We start from the raw sequence: 19,300 nt of genomic DNA, 5'->3' as shown, positions 1-19,300 counted from the left end.
TCAATCCAAGAAGAAGATATAACAATTATAAATGTTTATGCACCCAACATAGGAGCACCTCAATACATAAGGCAAATGCTAACAACCATGAAAGGAGAAATAGACAGTAACACAATAATAGTAGGGGACTTTAACACCCCACTTACACCAATGGACAGATCATCCAAACAGAAAATAAATAAGGAAACACAAGCCTTAAATGACACATTAGAACAGATGGACTTAATTGATATTTATAGGGCATTCCACCCAAAAGTGGCAGAATACACTTTCTTCTCAAGTGCACATGGAACATTCTCCAGGATAGATCATATCTTGGGTCACAAATCAAGGCTCGGAAAATTTAAGAAAATTGAAATCATGTCAAGCATCTTTTCCGACCACAACCCTATGAGATTGGAAATCAATTACAGGAAAAAAACTGTAAAAAACACAAATACATGGAGGCTAAACAGTGCACTACTAAATAACCAAGAGATCACTGAAGAAATCAAAGAAGAAATTAAAAAATACATAGAAACAAATGACAACAAAAACACGACGACCCAAAACCTATGGGATGCAGCAAAAGCAGTTCTATGAGGGAAGTTTATAGCAACTCAATCTCACGTCAAGAAACAAGAAAATCTCAAATAAAATATCTAACCCTACACTTAAAACAATTAGAGAAAGAACAACATAAATGAAATAGAAATAAATGAAATAGAAATGAAGAAAACTATAGCAAAGATCAATAAAACTAAAAGCTGGTTCTTTGAGAAGATAAACAAAATTGATAAACCCTTAGCCAGACTCATCAATGGGAGAGGATGCAAATCAATAAAATTAGAAATGAAAAAGGAGAGATCACAAATGACACTGCAGAAATATAAAGGATTATAAGAGACCACTACAAACAACTATATGCCAATAAAATGGACAACCATGAAGAAATGGAAAAATTCTTGGAAAGGTACAATTTTCCAAGCCTGAACCAGGAAGAATTAGAAAATATAAACAGACCTATCACAAGTAATGAAATTGAAGCCGTAATTTAAAATCTTCCAAAAAACAAAAGTTCAGGACCAGATGGCTTCACAGGTGAATTCTATCAAACATTTAGAGAAGAGCTAACACTGATCCTTCTCAAACTCTTCCAAAAAATTGCAGAGGGAGAAATACTCCCAAATTCATTCTACGAAGCCACCATCATCCTGATACCAAAAACAGAAAACGATATCACAATAAAAGAAACTTATAGACCAATATCACTGATGAACATATACTGAACAAATACTAGCAAACAGAATCCAACAGCACATTAAAGGATCATACACCATGATCAAGTGAGATTTAACCCAGGGATGCAAGGATTCTTCAATATATGCAAATCAATCAATGTGATACACCACATTAACAAATTAAGGAATAAAAACCATATGATCATCTCAATACATGCAGAAAAGCTTTTGACAAAATTCAACACTGATTTATGATAAAAACTCTCCAGAAAGTGGGCACAGAGGGAACCTACCTCAACATAATAAAGGCCATATATGACAAACCCACAGCAAGCATCATACTCAGTGGTGAAAAACTGATCCACTAGGAACAGGAACAAGACAAGGATGTCCACTCTCACCACTCTTATTAATACAACATAGTTTTGGAAGTCCTAGCCACGGCAATCAGAGAAGAAAAAGAAATAAAAGGAATACAAATTGGAAAAGAAGAAGTAAAACTGTCACTGTTTGCTGATGACAGGATACTATACATAGAAAATCCTAAAGATGCCACCAGAAAACTACTAGAACTAATCAGTGAATTTGGTAAGGTTGCAGGATACAAAATTAATGCACAGAAATCTCTGGCATTCCTATACACCAACAATGAAAAATCAGAAAGAGAAATTAAGGAAACTCTCCCATTTACCATTGCAACAAAAAGAATAAAATACCTAGGAATAAACCTGCCTAAGGAAGCAAAAGACTTGTACTCAGAAAACTATAAAACACTGATAAAAGAAATCAAAGATGACATAAACAGATGGAGAAATATACCATGTTCTTAGATTGGAAGAATCGATATTGTGAAAATGACTATACTGCCCAATGCAATCTACAGAATCAGTGCAATTCCTATCAAACTACCAATGGCATTCTTCACAGAATTAGAACAAAAAATCTTACAATTCGTATGGAAACACAAAAGACCCCAAATAGCCAAAGCAATCTTGAGAAAGAAAAATGGAGTTGGAGGAATCAGGCTCCCTGACTTCAAACTATACCACAAAGGCACAGTAATCAAGACAGTATGGTACTGATACAAAAACAGAAATACAGATCAATGGTACAGGATAGAATGCCCAGAGATAAACCCACACACATATGGGCACCTAATTTACGACAAAGGAGGCAAGAACATACAATAGAGAAAAGACAGCCTCTTCAATAAGTGGTGCTGGGAAAACTGGACAGCTACATGTCAAAAAATGAAATTAGAACACTACCTAACACCATACACAGAAATAAACTCCAGATGGATTAAAGCCTTAAATGTAAGACCAGACATTATAAAACTTTTAGAGGAAAACATAAGAAAAACACTCTTTGACATAAAACACAGCAAGATCTTTTTTGATCCATCTCCTAGAGTAACAGAAATAAAAACAAAAATTAACAAATGGGACTTAAACTTAAAAGCTTTTGCAGAGCAAAGGAAACTATAAATAAGACAAAAAGACAACCTTCAGAATGGGAGAAAATCTTTGCAAATGAAACAGCAGACAAAGGATTAATCTTCAAAATATACAAACAGCTCATGGAGCTCAATTTAAAAAAAAAAAAAATCCAGACAAAAAATGAGCAGAAGACCTAAGTAGACATTTCACCAAGGAAGACATATAGATGGCCAAGAAGCACATGAAAAGATGCTCAACATCACTAATTATTAGAGAAATGAAAAGCAAAACTACAATGAGGTATCACCTCACACCAGTCAGAATGGCCATTATCAAAAAAGCTAGAAACTAATAAATGCTGGAAAGGGTGTGGTGAAAAGGGAACCTTCCTACACGTTGGTGGGAATGTAAATTGATACAACCACTATGGAAAACAGCATGGAGGTTCCTTAAAAAACTAAAAATAGAACTACCATGTGACCCAGCAATCCCACTACTGGACATACACCCTGAGAAAACCATAATTCAAAAAGAGTCATGCACCACAATGTTCACTGCAGCACTATTTACAATAGCCAGGACGTGGAACCAACCTAAATGTCCATCGACAGATGAATGGATAAAGATGTGGCACATATATACAATGGAGTATTACTCAGCCATAAAAAGAAACTAAATTGAGTTATTTGTAGTGAGGTGGATGGACCTAGGGTCTGTCATACAGAGTGAAGTAAGTCAGAAAGAGAAAAACAAATACCGTATGCTAACGCCTATATACGGAATCCAAAAAGAAGAAACAAGAAAAACAAATAACACATACTAACGCATATATACGGAATCCAAAAAAGAAAAAAATGCCCCGCAACTAGGTTCATCAATCAACTGAATAAAGAGGTAGACATAGAGAATGGACTTGATGCCATGGGGTGGGAGGGTGAAGCTGGGGCGAAGTGAGAGTAGCATCGATGTATGTACACTACCGAATGTAAAATAGTTGCCTGGTGGGAAGCAGCAGCATAGCAGAGGGAGACTGGCTCGGTGCTTTGCGATGACCTAGAGGGGTGGGATAGGGAGGATGGGAGGGAGGCTCAAGAGGGAGGGGATATGGGGACATATATATGCATATGGCTGATTCCCTTTGTTGTGCAACAGAAACTAACATGGTATTGTGAAGCAATTATACTCCAAAAAAGATGTATTAAAAATAAAAATAAATAAATAAATGAAAGACTGATGTTACCAAGTGTTGTTGAGGATGGGAAACAACAGGTATTCTTACAGACTGCTGGTAGAAACATAAAATGGCACAACCACTCTGGGAAAGAGTTTGGCATTGTCTTATACATTTAAATGTACTTATACAGTCCAGCAATGCAACACCCAGGTATTTACCCAAGAGAAATGAAAATAGATAACCACACAAAGAGTTATACACGAACATTCATCGCAGCATTATTCATAATAGCCAAAAAGTGGAAACAACTCAAATATCCATCAACGTGTGCATGGATAAGCAGACTGGTATATCCATACAACGGAATATAAAATGGGAATTTTAAAAAAGGGGAGGGGGGCACAAACGACTACTAATATAAGATGGATGCATTTCTAAAACATTCTGCTATGCAAAAGAAGCCAGACACAAAGGAGCACATGCTCTATGATGTCATCTTAATGAAGTTTAAAAATAAGCAATAGTAATTAATGGTGTTAGAATTCACCGTAGTGGGGTAGAATTAACTATAAAGGTGCACACAAGAGCTTTTTGGGCTGATGGAAAGATTCTACATCTCATTTCAGGCGGTGATCACATGGGTGTGTACAGTTACCAAAAATCAAACTGTACACTTAAGATCTGTGTGCTTTTTAATGGATTTTAATTTTATCTGAATTTTTTAAAATAAAATAAACAAAGGAGCAGCTAATTCAACCTATCAGGTAAAAAGCACCTGTATTCCTTTTCTACTTTTGCAAAACAAATTACCACAAATTTAGTGGCTTAAAACGACACCCATTTTTTTAGCTTGCAGAATTCAGTTCCTTGAAGTTTTAAGACCGAGGTCCTCACTGTCCTGATACAAACACTCTCAGCTACTACAGGACCTTCTCAGGTCCTAGGCATGAGGCCCCCTCTATCTCAGTGATGGAGAACATCCCTTAAATCCAATCCCTCTTACACTTCTAATCTCTCTGATTTCCCCTCTGAGACCAGCTGGATAAAACTGCTCACTTTTAAAGGGTCCCTGTGATTACACTAAGCCCACTTAGATCATCTCTTTCTGTTAAACTTAAGTCAACTGATTAGTGACCCACTTACATCTGCAAAATCCCTTTTGCCACATAAGGTAACACAATCACGTGCATGATTACTCATCGTATATTCACAGTCCAGGGATTAGGAGTAAATCTTGGGGTACCATCCTAGAATGCTGCCTACCACAGAACCATATGAAAGTTGTTCATGCTCTCAGGGAGCTCCTTCAGGGTCCCTGTTCTGAAGAAATGGCAAAAAAGCCAAACGGGGTCGGTCCAAACTCAATTTGATATTACAAGAGACTAAAGACAAAAAACAGAGACAAGAAAGCAATGGCCCATTTCCTGCTAGCCTGTAAATCTAAGTCACAGGTGCATTCATTGCCCTCAAACCTTTAGTAATGTTCACAGGCACTGATAGTAGCTAGCACCGAAGTTAACCCCTAACTAAAGTTATCAGAAACCAAAAGCCATTCCAATAAACCAACCAAAAGTTACAGTAACGCTGCATTAACTCAACCAGGACATTTTATAAACTTCCGATGATTCATTTATTCAACATCACTTATTGAGGATGTACTATATGTCAAGCACTAAGCCACCTGCTGAGAACACATGATGATTATAAAATAAAGCCCTTGGGGCTTCCCTGGTGGCGCAGTGGTTGAGAGTCCGCCTGCCGATGCAGGGGACACGGGTTCGTGCCCCGGTCTGGGAAGATCCCACATGCCGCGGAGCGGCTGGGCCCGTGAGCCATGGCCGCTGAGCCTGCGCGTCCGGAGCCTGTGCTCTGCAACGGGAGAGGCCACGACAGTGAGAGGCCCGTGTACCGCAATAAAAAAAAAAAAAAAAATTGAATAAATAAAGCCCTTATTTGGATTGTTTTTCAAAAACTTCTGTAAAAAAAGGAGACAAAAAAGAAAAGAAGAAACAAAAAATGGGAAGGGAAGGAAAGGGGAAAATTCTGAGGTAATTGCAGAAATTCAAATACTGAAAATTTTATGGTACTGAGGAAGTACTACTTTTTAGTGTGACAATGGTACTGTGATGATGTTTTTCAAAAAGCCCTTATATTTTAGTAACACAACTGAAATATTTACAGACGATATGATTTGATATCTGGGATTTGCTTCAAAACAATCCAGATTTGGAGAAGGGAGTATAGATGCAACAAGATTGGTCATGAAGGGGACTTCCCTGGTGGTCCAGTGACTAAGATTCTGCGCTCCCAATGCAGGGGGCCTGGGTTCGATCCCTGGTCAGGGAACTAGATCCTACATGCTGCAACTAAGAGTTCACACACCGCAACTAAAGATCCCACATGCTGCAATGAAGATCCCACATGTGGCATTGAAGATCCCACATGCCTCAACTAAGACCCTACGCAGCCAAATAAATAAATAAATATTTTTTTAAAAAGACTGGCCATGAAATGATAATTGCTGAAGCTGCGTGATGAGTACACATAGATTCATTGTATTATTAGCTTTACTTTTGCAACTATTTGAAATTTTCAAGACAAAAAATCCTTGCTCTCCAGAAGCTTATAACACAAAAGTCAGATATTCCAACAAATGGACTGCTACGTAGTTTAACAAAATATACACAAATTGCTAGTCCAGCTCTGGGTACAGTGACTGTCCTGGAATAGGCAGAAGGAGTCAGACAAGATGTCAAATGAGTGGCTCCCTTGACCAGAGTCTACAAGGAAGAGTCTTCCAGGCAGAAGGGCAGGCGAGCGGGTACAAAGGCATGCAGATGTGAAGCCACAGAGCTTCCGCACACTCTTCGGATGACTTACTAGAGGCCATGTTACTTAAGAGCACATGTTCTAGAGCCAGACCAGCTGTGGTGGAGTGCCTGCTCCTGAGTCCCTACTGTGAGACCTCAGGCAAGCTGTCTGTCATGTCTCTGTGCCTCAGATTATTCACCTATAAAATGCAGATTATAACAATACCTACTTCACAGGGCTGTTGTCAGGAGTCAATGCGTTAATCCATGTGCAAAGAGTTAAGAAAAAAATGGGTGAAGAATAAACATTAGCTGCTAGTGATGGAAGCGGTACCCCAGCCCACAATACCACACATCTTGAAAATCTCATCTAATTTCTATTTGTTACTTATCTTCTTTGATTAGACTGTATATTTGAAAATTAGGGACTATGTCTATTGATCTCTACAGCCCAGAACATAGCCTAAGGTCATGGCCATAACAGGCACCAATCAGTCAACTCTTCTTTCAGGCAGCAGGGGTGGGACCACCCAAGGGCTCTGTCTACGCCCCTACTTATTCTTCTATGGATTAGACCCTGAATTCTTACAGTTCTTTGGCTTCCTTTCACTTCCCTTCCTTGTTTGCACCTTGTCCCTTACTCTGCTCCAGAGATGTTCATTCACTAATGGTGCTCTCTGGTCCACTCCCTGGCAGGTGATCCAACGCTTCCTTTATCTCTCTCCCCACTGCTATGTTATCTAAACAGACACTGCAACACTTATTCTGCAACTCATAAAGGGTGAAAGGAGGATGAATTTATAGACCATTGGCCTCACACCTATCTGTGAGAAGTAGACACCTCTGGAAAAGAGAAAAGCAAGTAAGATGGTAGCCAGAACATAAGGCCTTCAAACATAGCCCCACTACTGAAGAGAACCCAGAGACACATTAGTAATAATCAACTAACAGCTCACTAGGGTTTGGGGGTACTCAGGAACTTCTGGGGAGGAGACAGAGGCACAATGGGCCGGGAGTCCAGTTTTATGTTAATTTTTGCTGTGCAGAATAATTTCTTTCTCCCCCACTAGTAGACATCCTCAATTACCCTCCAAAGCAGAGACTTAGAGAGGGAGATCCAGAGTCTGAGAACTCAGAAGACACAAGACATATAGACTCTAAAGATGAAGTATGAAGCTCAGATGCAGGTCTCTCTTGGATCGCAACTGTCTGTACAAAGTGCCCTCTGCCCTGAGCAGCAATCTGGGGCTGGAACATGATCCTGGTCTCCCCAAGAGTGGGAAGTGCTGGTAGAACATTAACAGCTATCTGAGCGCAGAAGGAAATGGAGCCCTCTGAAGGGCCTCTCCCTACATATTCTCGCCAAGTTAACCTCTGAGAGCTGGGCAATTCATAGGCCATGTCCCAGCCCTAGGATTTGATGGTTCTTTTCTTTTATAACGTTTGGGGAGGGATCACAGAGCAGAAATGGGACATTGGAAAGGACAGACTAAAAAGAACTGGTTAAGCATGCTTTGTTTAAAGGTCAAAGTCTTGTGAACCGTGCCAACCTCCCTTCCCTGCCTGGGCTCTCTATGACGATGAGTCTTGCCCTGTGCTTTGAGCCCCACCGAACCCAGAACTCTTCTTGCTTGAGGACTAGAGAAGTCAAGGAAAAGGGGAACTGGGAACAGGAAGACAAATGAAAAAAGCAGAGTGGCAGGACTCTTAAAATACTCAGTGTGATTATAAGGAAATGAAACTGGTCTTCTTGTAGGGCTCAGACTAGTTTTGAGAGCAGCTCTACATAAGTGACTAAAATATTTTGAGTAATGACAGAACTTTTGGAATAAAAAGGTAGCCAACTAGGACAACTACTTTTAAGGTGCCCATACTTATTTGGATATGATATACTTGTAAAAGGAATCCTATAACTCACTTGAGTCTCATAACTTTGTCTTAACATAGGACTGAAGAACAATTTGATACAACGAGGAGTTTAAGGAGAAAGGGAAGATTAGGGGGAAAACGAGTGTAAATGGTGGCAGAGATTTGTAGATAAGAAAAAAGAAGACCCAAAGGAAAGAGTAATACAAAGGGAACGATAAATTCCAGAGGTGGAAGCACTGTGTTAGTTATGACCAAAATCAGCTAATAGGCCCCCTTCCCCAGCTGAAGCTTTTCTGGGTAACGCTGTCACCCAGCTCTGTGTGGTCCAGGATGAAGTGAAGTAGGAGTGGAAATGGGCAGAAACAGACATTAAAGTCTCCCAATTCCATTTAAACCCAAGAAGGGCTTTATTACCCTACACTGGAGTGTTAGACTTTGTGCATTTTATGGTTAGTTTACATTAGACAGAGAAATTTGTTTACATCAACTCTTCAATGATAAAGAATTGATAAAGAATCAACCATGGGACACAGAGGCAACCTAGTCCCAGGGCAGAGTCTGTGTGGGGTGGTGGTGGCCATTGTTGGCGCTTACTCAAATAGTCCCTCAGAAGCAGCCAGATCTCTGAGGGCAGCTACTCCACCACAGCTCACCCTGATACATGCTGAGATCCCACATAGGCCCCACCTGCCTTGCAGCATGGTTCTACAACACACCAGGGGTAGCAGAGGCTGGGGACAGTGACCAGCTGTGAGGGACAAAGGGGACTTGCAACCAAAGCTATGTCAGAGCAGAACCACAGGTGCCTGCACAGGCAGTGCATTGGACCTCTGTCTGCGGCCAATGCGAGCCAAGAGCCCGCAAGAGCCCCACTTACTTTGGCCCTCCCCTGCTCTGGGGCAGGGGTCTAAGTATGGGGAGTGACAAACATACACTTAAAGGGAACAGAGCCAGTTCAGGCCAACCCTCACAGCTTCTTCTCCAGCAACTTGGTATCAGACCCCACCTCCAATAGGGCAGTGATGGCCACTGAACAGAGGGGAAGTCCCACCAGACACCCGGCTCCAGTCCTAGCCCCTCCATCTCCAGCCCCACACCCTACCAAGGTTATAGATACCAGCACACTCAGAGGCAAGACATGACTTATGTCCATGTCAAATCCAGTTTTCCCACCAAAGGCACTGGGTACATGGAGTCTATAGAGGGATGCTCCCACACAAGAACACCATTTCAAGACCACAGTAGGTACCTATTTCACCTAAACTCATAGAGGTAGAGAAAGTTAAGCAAAATGAAAAGGCAGAGGAACTACTCTCAATTGAGTGAATAAGGGAAAAACCCTGAAAAACTAAATAAATCAGAAAGAAACAATTTATCAGATAAAGAATTCAAAGAATTGGTAATAAAAATGTTAACTGAGGGGGCTTCCCTGGTGGCGCAGTGGTTGAGAGTCCACCTGCCGATGCAGGGGACACGGGTTCGTGCCCCCTGTCCAGGAAGATCCCACATGCCGCGGAGCGGCTGGGCCCGTGAGCCATGGCCGCTGAGCCTGCACGTCCAGAGCCTGTGCTCCGCAACGGGAGAGGCCACAACAGTGAGAGGACTGCGTACCGCAAAAAAAAAAACAAAAACGCTGGTAGCTGGCTTCCCTGGTGACGCAGTGGTTAAGAATCCGCCTGCCAATGCAGGGGACATGGGTTCGATCCCTGGTCCAGGAAGATCTCACATGCCACAGAGCTACTAAGCCCGTGCACCACAAATACTGAGCCTGCACTCCGGAGCCCGCGAGCCACAACTACTGAGCCCGTGTGCCACAACTACTGAAGCCCTCGCACCTAGAGCCCCTGCTCCGCAACAGGAGAGGCCACTGCAATGAGAGGCCGGTGCACCGCAGCAAAGAGTCGTCCCTGCTCACCGCAACTGGAGACAGACCGCACGCAGCAACGAAGACCCAATGCAGCCAAAAATAAATTAAATTTTTAAAAAAACAACAACAGGGCTTCCCTGGTGGCGCAGTGGTTGAGAGTCCGCCTGCCGATGGAGGGGACACGGGTTCGTATCTCGGTCTGGGAAGATCCCACATGCCGCTCCCACAACAGTGAGAGGCCCGTATACCGCAAAAAAAAAAAAAAAAAAAAAAACAACAACAAAAAAACCTCTGGTAGCTCCTCACTCATGAGAGTACAAACTCCTTGGCTGTTCCTCATCCAGACTTTCACTGTTTCTTACAACCCTACCCCTCCTGCCACCAAAAAGGGCCCCAAATAAGACCAGGCCAAAAACACCCACCCTGTTCACTCTATCCTAAAAAACCAGCAACCGGTTACATGATACCTGTGAGTGGATCCCCTCTCATACAGGCATTAGTCAAATTTATTTTATCTGATGGTAGATCCTTGGGGCCCCAAAGGGATGATACAGATTTCAATGAGGAAGAAGAAAGAAAATGCATGGGAGGGCGTTCAAGCTGTAGGGCTTGAGTTCACCTAGTCAAATCTCCTCATTTTGCAGCAGGCAAAGGTAAGGCCTAGAAGAGTAAATCTACCAATTCAAGGTCAGAGCTTAGTCACCAGCCCCAGGGCGCAGGTTCCCTGGCCCACAATTCTGCTTCTTCTGCCAACAGGCCTAGAAATCTCTCCCAAGCACAACTGTCTGGGATCCCCACAACCCTCCCCATTCCCTGGATGCAAATCAGGACCCCCTACCACACCACACAAGCCTGCAGATTCTAAGATGACCTGGAAGAAACAGAACAGGAAAGTTCAAACTGTGACACCAGTTCAGGGTGGAACTCCTGGAGACAAACACAAGGGCCTTTGACTATAGGGAAAAAATAGGCCTATTGTTTTCATGGGCAGAACCAAACCACAGCAGGATCAGGGAAACCAGTTCTATGTCCAGAGATCAGGACTTGGCCCGAAAATATCAGACTGGAGAAGCGGGAAACGAGAAAGAAACACTTACTTTAAGAAAATGAGGGCATTACAACAGTTCCTACCCCTGGTTTTTGTTTTTTAGTGTTTTGCTTTTCTTTTCTCACATAGGCCTCTGAGTCTCCTAGGGTCTAGGAGGGCCAGGAAAAGGAGTGGTTCCCTGGAAGGCAGAGGGCTCAGGATGAGATTTGATGGCTCCATTATGACACTGTTAACAGAGAAGAAAGCTACTCCATCATCTCCCTAATTACAAGTAAAAGAAAAACAAAAAATAAAAAACTAACTCTATCTCTCAACAAAGGAAACTCACCCTCCTGCAAAATACAGGGGACTCATTTGGAAACTGCCCACCTGCCCACCTCAGTAGTGCAAGAAACAGGAGGAGGGAAACACAGAAAAGCCTGAGCCTTAAACAACAACTATTTCATGAGCACATCCTCCGCAGCCACCAAGTCTGAAGCTACTTGATATGATTTCAAATTGCCAGAATGTCTTGTTTCGCGCCCTAAGCCATCTCTGACCATATTCCTTGATGCCTAGAGATTCATTCCTTTGGGTCTGATCCTTTGAAGTGATTGAACATTTAGACTGAAGAACAAAGTCTCGTGCTCAGCCCCGGACAAAGTCTTTCATTCCTCCCGTCCTGCCCTGGCACAAGCTGTTCCTCTACGTGTAACATCCTTCGTTCTCCTGCCTTTGGCCTCAGCAAACTCGAATGGCACGCTCCCTCAGAGAGCGGGAAGGGGCTCCACAGGCAGAGGAGTAGTGGTTCCCCCGCCATGCTCCCACGGCTCGTCGAATGTACCCCTATTTATAACATCACAAAGTAATGATATTTAATTTTTTATTTTTGAAAATTAAGATACAGTATGAAAAGATAAAGTGTCACCCATATTCCATTTTCTACCCATAATCTAGACTTAATCATTGTTTAACAATTTGGCATATTTCTTCCAGTCTCCTTCTCTGGGTGGCAAACTGTAACCTCCTGGAATGCAATGACGATATACTCTTTCCCCTGTTCCTACAGTTCTGGAGGTTAGAAGTCCAAAATGAGTGTCACTGGACTAAAATCAAGGTGTTGGCAGGATGGCATTCCTTCTGGAGAGCCAAGGAGTGAATCCACTCCCTTACCTGATTCAGTTTCTAGAAGCCACCCACATTCCTTGCTGCTCAGCCCCCTTCATCTGCAAAGCCAGTGATGGCTGGTGGAGTCTTTCTCACTCTGCATCATTCTGACCCTAACTCTCCTGCCTCCCTCTGTCACTTATGAGGATTCCTGTGATGACATCAGGTCCACCTGGATAATCCAGAATACTCTCCCCATCTCAAGATCCTGAACTTCATCACATCTGCAAAGTCCCTTCTCCCAAATAAAGTAACATTCACAGGTTCCAGGAATTAGGATGCGGACATTTGGGGAGGACCATTATCTGCCTAAACTTTACCCACACCCAAAACTTGCTTTGCCTTCCTCCTCTTTCAGTTTCTTTTTTTTTCTTAAATTTAATTAAAAAATTTTTTTTTCAGTTATACATATACATGTACCTATTCTTTTTCAAATTCTTTTCCCAATTAGGTTGTTACATAATACTGAGCAGAGTTCTCTGTGCTATACAGTTTGTACTTGTTGGTTATCCATTTTATTATTTTTTCTTCTTTTAATTTATTTATTTGGTTGCACTGTGTCTTAGCTGCTGCAGGCAGGTTCCTTAGTTGTGGCTCGCATGCTCCTTAATTATGGCTCTCTGGCTCCTTACTTGTGGCATATGTGCTCCTTAGTTGCGGCTCGCTGGCTCCTTAGTTGTGGCACATGGGTTCCTTAGTTGTGGCAGCTGGGCTCCTTAGTTGAGGCTCACAGGCTCCTTAGTTGTAGCATGCGAACTCTTAGTTGTGGCATGCGAGATCTAGTTCCCTGACAGGGGATCAAACCCGGTCCCCCTGCATTGGGAGCTCGGAGTCTTAATCACTGCACCACCAGGGAAATCCCTGGTTATCCATTTTAAATACAGCAGTGTATATATGACAATCCAAACTCCCTAACTATACCCCCCCCACCCTTCCCCCCTGGTAACCATAAGATCATTCTCTAAGCCCGTGAGTCTGTGTCTGTTTTGTAAATAAGTTCATTTATATCAATATTTTAGATTCCTCATATAAGTGATATCATATGATATTTCTTTCTCTGTCTGACTTACTTCACTCAATATGACAATCTCTAGGTCCATCCATGTTGCTGTAAATGGCATTATTTCATTCTTTTTAATGGCTGAGTAATATTCCATTGTATAAATGTACCACATCTTCTTTATCCCTTCTTCTGTCGATGGACATATAGGTTGCTTCCATGTCTTGGCTATTGTAAACAACACTGTAATGAACATTGGGGTGCACGTATCCTTTTGGACCATATTTTTCTCCAGGTATATGCCCAGGAGTGGGATTGCAGGATCATATGGTAATTCTATTTTTAGTTTCTTAAGGAACCTCCATACTGTTCTCCACAGTGGCTGCACCAATTTACATTCCCACCAACAGTATAGGAGGGTTCCCTTCTCTCCACACCCTCTCCAGCATTGTTTGTGGATTTTTTGATGATAGCCATTCTGACTGGTGCGAGGTGATATCTCATTGTAGTTTTGATTTGCATTTCTCTCATAATTAGCAATGTTGAACATCTTTTCATGTGCCTCTTGGCCATCTGTATATCTTCTTTGGAGAAATGTCTGTTTAGGTCTTCTGCCCATTTTTTGCTTGGGTTCTTTGTTTTGATGATATTAAGTTGCATGAGCTGTTTGTAAATTTTGGAGATTAATCCCTTGTCAGTCACATCATTTGCAAATATTTTCTCCCATTCTGTGGGTTGTCTTTTCATTTTGTTTATGGTTTCCTTTGCTGTGCAAAAAGCTTTTGAGTTTAACTAGGTCCCATTTGTTTATTTTGTTTTCATTTCCATTATTCTGGGAGACAGATCAAAAAAGATATTGCTGCAATTTATGTCAGAGCGTGTTCTGCCTATATTCTCCTCTAGGAGTTTTATAGTGACCAGTCTCAAATTTAGGTCGTTAATTCATTTTGAGTTTATTTTTGTGTATGGTGTTAAAGAATGTCCTAATTTCATTTTTTTACATGTAGCTGTCCAGTTTTCCCAGCACCATTTATTGAAGAGACTGCCTTTCCTCCATTATATAATGTTGCCTTCTTTGTCACAAATTAATTCACCATAGGTGTGTGGTTTATTTCTGGGCTTTCTATCCTGTTCCATTGATCTATATTTCTATTTTTGTGCAGTACCATAATGTTTTTATTTTTTAAGATTTTTTTTTTGATGTGGACCATTTTTAAAGTCTTTTATTGAATTTTCTACAATATTGCTTCTGTTCTATGCCTTGGTTTTTTGGCCACAAGGTCAGGTGAGATCCTAGTTCCCGGACCAGGGATCGAACCCGCACCCCGTGCATTGGAAGGTGAAGTCCTAACCACTGGACCGCCAGGGAGGTCCCAGTACCATACTGTTTTGATGACTATAGGTTTGTAGTATAGTCTGAAGTCAGGAGTCTGATTCCTCCAGCTCCATTTTTCTTCCTCAAGTTTGCTTTGGCTATTCAGGGTCTTTTGTGTCTCCATACAAATTTTAAGATTTTTTGTTCTAGTTCTGTGAAAAATGCCATTGGTGATTTGATAAGGGTTGCATTGAATCTGTAGATTGCCTTGGGTAGTATAGTCATTTTGATTCTTCCAATCCAAGAACATGGTATATGTTTCCATCTGTTTGTACCATCTTCAATTTGAAAAAGGAGAAGTTACAACTGACACCATAGAAATGCAAAGGATCATAAGAGACTACTACAAGCAACTGTATGCCAATAAAATGGACAATCTGGATAAAATGGACAAATTCTTAGAGAGGTACAATCTCCCAAGACTGAACCAGGAAGAAATAGAAAATACAAAAGACCAATAACAAGTACTGAAATTGAAACTGTGATTAAAAAACTCCCAACAAACAAAAGTCCAGGACCAGATGGCTTCACAGGTAAATTCTATCAAACATTTAGAGAAGATCTAACACCTATCCTTCTGAAACTGTTCCCAAAAATTGCAGAGGAAGGAAAACTCCCAAACTCATTCTACAAGGCCACCATCACACTGATACCAAAACCAGACAAAGATACCACAAAAAAAGAAAATTACAGGCCAGTACCACTGATAAACATAAATGCAAAAATCTTCAACAAAATACTAGTAATCCAAATCCAACAATACATGAAAAGGATCGTACACCATGATCAAGCGGGATTTATCCCAGGGATGCAAGATTTTTCAATATCCGCAAATCAATCCATGTGACACATCAACAAATTGAAGGATAAAAACCATATGATCATCTCAATAGACTCAAAAAAAGCTTTTGACAAAATTGAACACCCATGTATGATAAAAACTCTCCAGAAAGTGGGCATAGAGGGAACATACCTCAACATAATAAAGGCCACATATGACAAGCCTACAGCTAACATCATACCCGGCGGTGAAAAGCTAAAAACATTTCCTCTAAGATCAGGAACAAGACAAGGATGCCCACTCTCACCACTTTTATTCCACATAGTTTTGGAAGTCCTCGCTATGGTAATCAGAGAAAAAAAAGAAATAAAAGGAATCTAAATTGGAAAAGAAGTTAAACTGTCACTGTTTGCAGATGACATGATACTATACATAGAAAATCCTAAAAATGTTACCAGAAAACTACTAGAGCTCATCACTGAATTTGGTAAAGTTGCAGTTTACAAAATTAATACACAGAAATCTGTTCCATCTCTATACACTAACAATGAAAGATCAGAAAAAAATTCAAGAAACAATCCCATTTACCATTGCATCAAAAAGAATAAAATACCTAGGAATAAACATACCTAAAGAGACAAAAGACTTGTACTCCAAAAACTATAAGACGCTGATGAAAGAAATAACTTTTCTTCTGATGCAGAGGCAGGAGCACAAGCTTCGAGGTGAAACACACTAGCTCTGTCATTAACTGGCTGGATGACCCTGGACCAGTCACTTCACCTCCCTTAGCCTCTTCTTCCTCACCTGTAACACAAGGGTAACTCTTACTGCATTAGGAAATGACAGTAAAAGAGTAGGTGAGATATCTAAGGCATTAAACACTGAGCCTGGTATGTGATGAGCCCTCAGTAAACATTCCTTTCAACCCGTGCCTTTTTCCAGCCCATTTTCTCTCACCCTCGTCCATTTTCTCCTTCGTCTCCTTTCACTTCAGTGACGCAGTCTAAGCTAAAATGGTCATACACCCATTTCCTGTGATTCTGCTTCACTGCTTCTTTGGATGGAATCTGATATCACTCAAGATAGCTTACTATATTTATACGGAGAGATCTGTTTTTTAAAAAGTCCTTTTACGTTCACATGAAGCTTTTATATACGTCCTTGTAACTTACACCTGCCAGTCCTAATTCTGCTCTGTTAATTTATACATACATTTCTTTATTTTATCCTTTTTCAGTCTTTCCCTTACACCTTATGAATAAGGATGGTACACAGACAAAAGTAATGCCTGGCCACAACAGGGAATTCCTTAAACAAATGAGTTCATTTTGCAAGACATCCCCTGAAGTCTGTTTCTAGGCTTGGCTTTCAGCGAAACCATTTAACTCTAGGACACATTTCCAGACCCCCAGGGACAATAACTGTGACCCAAGCCATACACCCTCTGGGTATTCCTGACATTGCTCTAAGACATTTTCCAGAACGTTGTTTATGAGTTACCGCTACCTAATCCTTCCATTCCTGGAAGGTAAACCTCCCTCTGTCATTTCTTTTCCAGCTGGCCTGCCAGGACCCTGGCTAGAAGATGCCTCCCCCCCAGATAACCAGGGTGGCATCTTTGCCTGTTCCCATAATTATTATAGCTCACACTCACCATGTGCCAGGTACTGGCACCTAAGGACTTTATATGTAGGTACAGTCTTCACTAAAAACCTCTGCTTTTACAGATTAAAAAAGCTGAGAAAGAGAAGTTAATATTTACCCAGCATCATACAACCCCATAATTTAACTTCATCTCTCACTCAATTAAATATCGATTATTTAATCTGGGCGAAGGACACTCTAAGATTTCTGAGGTCTCCTGAATGAAATCCACCTTTCAGAATGATTTTGCCCCCTCTGTTTTCAGGATGCAACAAACACAGCATTTTGTTTTCTGTCTTGCCCTTGACTTACACATCTGTTCCCTAACATTACACTCACAATTACACATCCCTTCATAAGAGCTAGCTTTTATGAATTTCAATCTCCTTGGGAAAGAAACAGGCTCAGGTTCCTAGTCCCCATGAAAAGTCATTTTTATTGAATTGTCAGCTATTTGTGTTAGGAAACTGTTGACCGAAACCATTGACTGAGACCCCCTGCCCCAGGCCTGCTTGCCTGAGTTGTCTCACAACAGGAGGTCCTGATAAGGAACATGATGCTGCCTCTGAAAACTCATGGTGAGAATTCGGGAGGGGCCAAAAGAGGGAGGAGGTGACCAACCTCCCAGAGTCCTTCTGGCTGGAAACCATCTTGGCTGAGAGATGCGTGAGCCACCAGGAAGGACCCTGAGTCAGACTATGGGCCAAGCAAGATGACTGACCACAGACAACCTGGAAACTAACCCCATTAGCATAAAACCCGAGACTGCAAGCCACGTGGCAGAGCAGCTCTCCTGGGTTCCCTTACCCTGCCGCTCTCCGCCCAGGTGCCCCTTCCCAGTAAAGTCTCTTGCTTTATCAGCACGTGTGTCTCCTCAGACAATTCATTTCTGAGTGTTAGACAAGAGCCCACTCTCAGGCTGTGGAAGGGGTCCCCCTTCCTGCAACACTTGCACAGCCATTCTCTGGCCATATAAGGGGTGCACTAAGAAAACAATGTGTAATGAGAAGGAAAAAGAGGACGGAGAGTCCCTGGAATGATCACAAAGGAGAAGAGACTCCAAATGCAGAAGCAGTCATAAAACACACCCAGTCTGTGGCTTTTGAACAATGGCAGCCCCACCTGCCTCTTTTCAGTGCCTGCTGGCCTCTGAATTCCTCCTCAGCCCCACTTCCTGGCCCTGACTTCCTGGACCCGAAGTAGGGCCCTGGGACCTGGGGCCGAACCACAGCACCCAACACTGAGCTGTGTGGGTAGAGGGAGCAGAAAAGGTGAGAGTATTCAACTCACAGGGGACCTGACACCTGTGTACACATCACTTGGCAAGGAATGGATTAGTGAAGGGTTGCTATGCAGGACTCATGGTTCAGGGAGTCTTACCAAGGAATCTACTTCCTCAGTGCTGTCCTGCTGAGAGCAAAGGTGGGTGTGGGAGGCATCAGAGCTTTCTCCCAATGTTTCTAACCCATTCTCCACCTGCCCCCACCCCGTTGGGTTACATTCCTCTATCCTAGGTCGCTTATTTCTGAGTTGGCTTCCAGGGGAAAAAATCTCAGTTGAATTGCTTGAAGACTCACGCACTCAATTCAGTTCAAGTGTGTCTGTCATCTTAGTGCTGACCAGACACAAATATCTTTTACAGGCTCTGGAGGAAATTTTGACAAGAGCCTTTCACCACACACCTCCTCTGTCAGGACAACTGAGCTACGAACAAGAGGAGGAAGGCGCCTCTTGTGTGCTGGGACCTTTATGTTTATACCTCATCTAAGGCTCACAATGACCCTCTAAAGTAGGTACTAGTATTATCCCTATTTGGCAATGAGAAACCAAAACTCCAAGAAGATCAGTTAACTTATCCCTTATCCAAGAACTGGTAGAAGTGGAACCAGGATTCAGACTCACATATTTCTGAATCTAAAGCTCA

This window comes from Delphinapterus leucas, chromosome 20 (assembly GCF_059928025.1).
Source record: "Delphinapterus leucas isolate spDelLeu-1000000601 "Yukka" chromosome 20, BTC_Dleu_Yukka2, whole genome shotgun sequence".
NCBI lineage: Eukaryota > Metazoa > Chordata > Mammalia > Artiodactyla > Monodontidae > Delphinapterus > Delphinapterus leucas.
Note: the sequence above shows the minus strand (reverse complement) of the source record.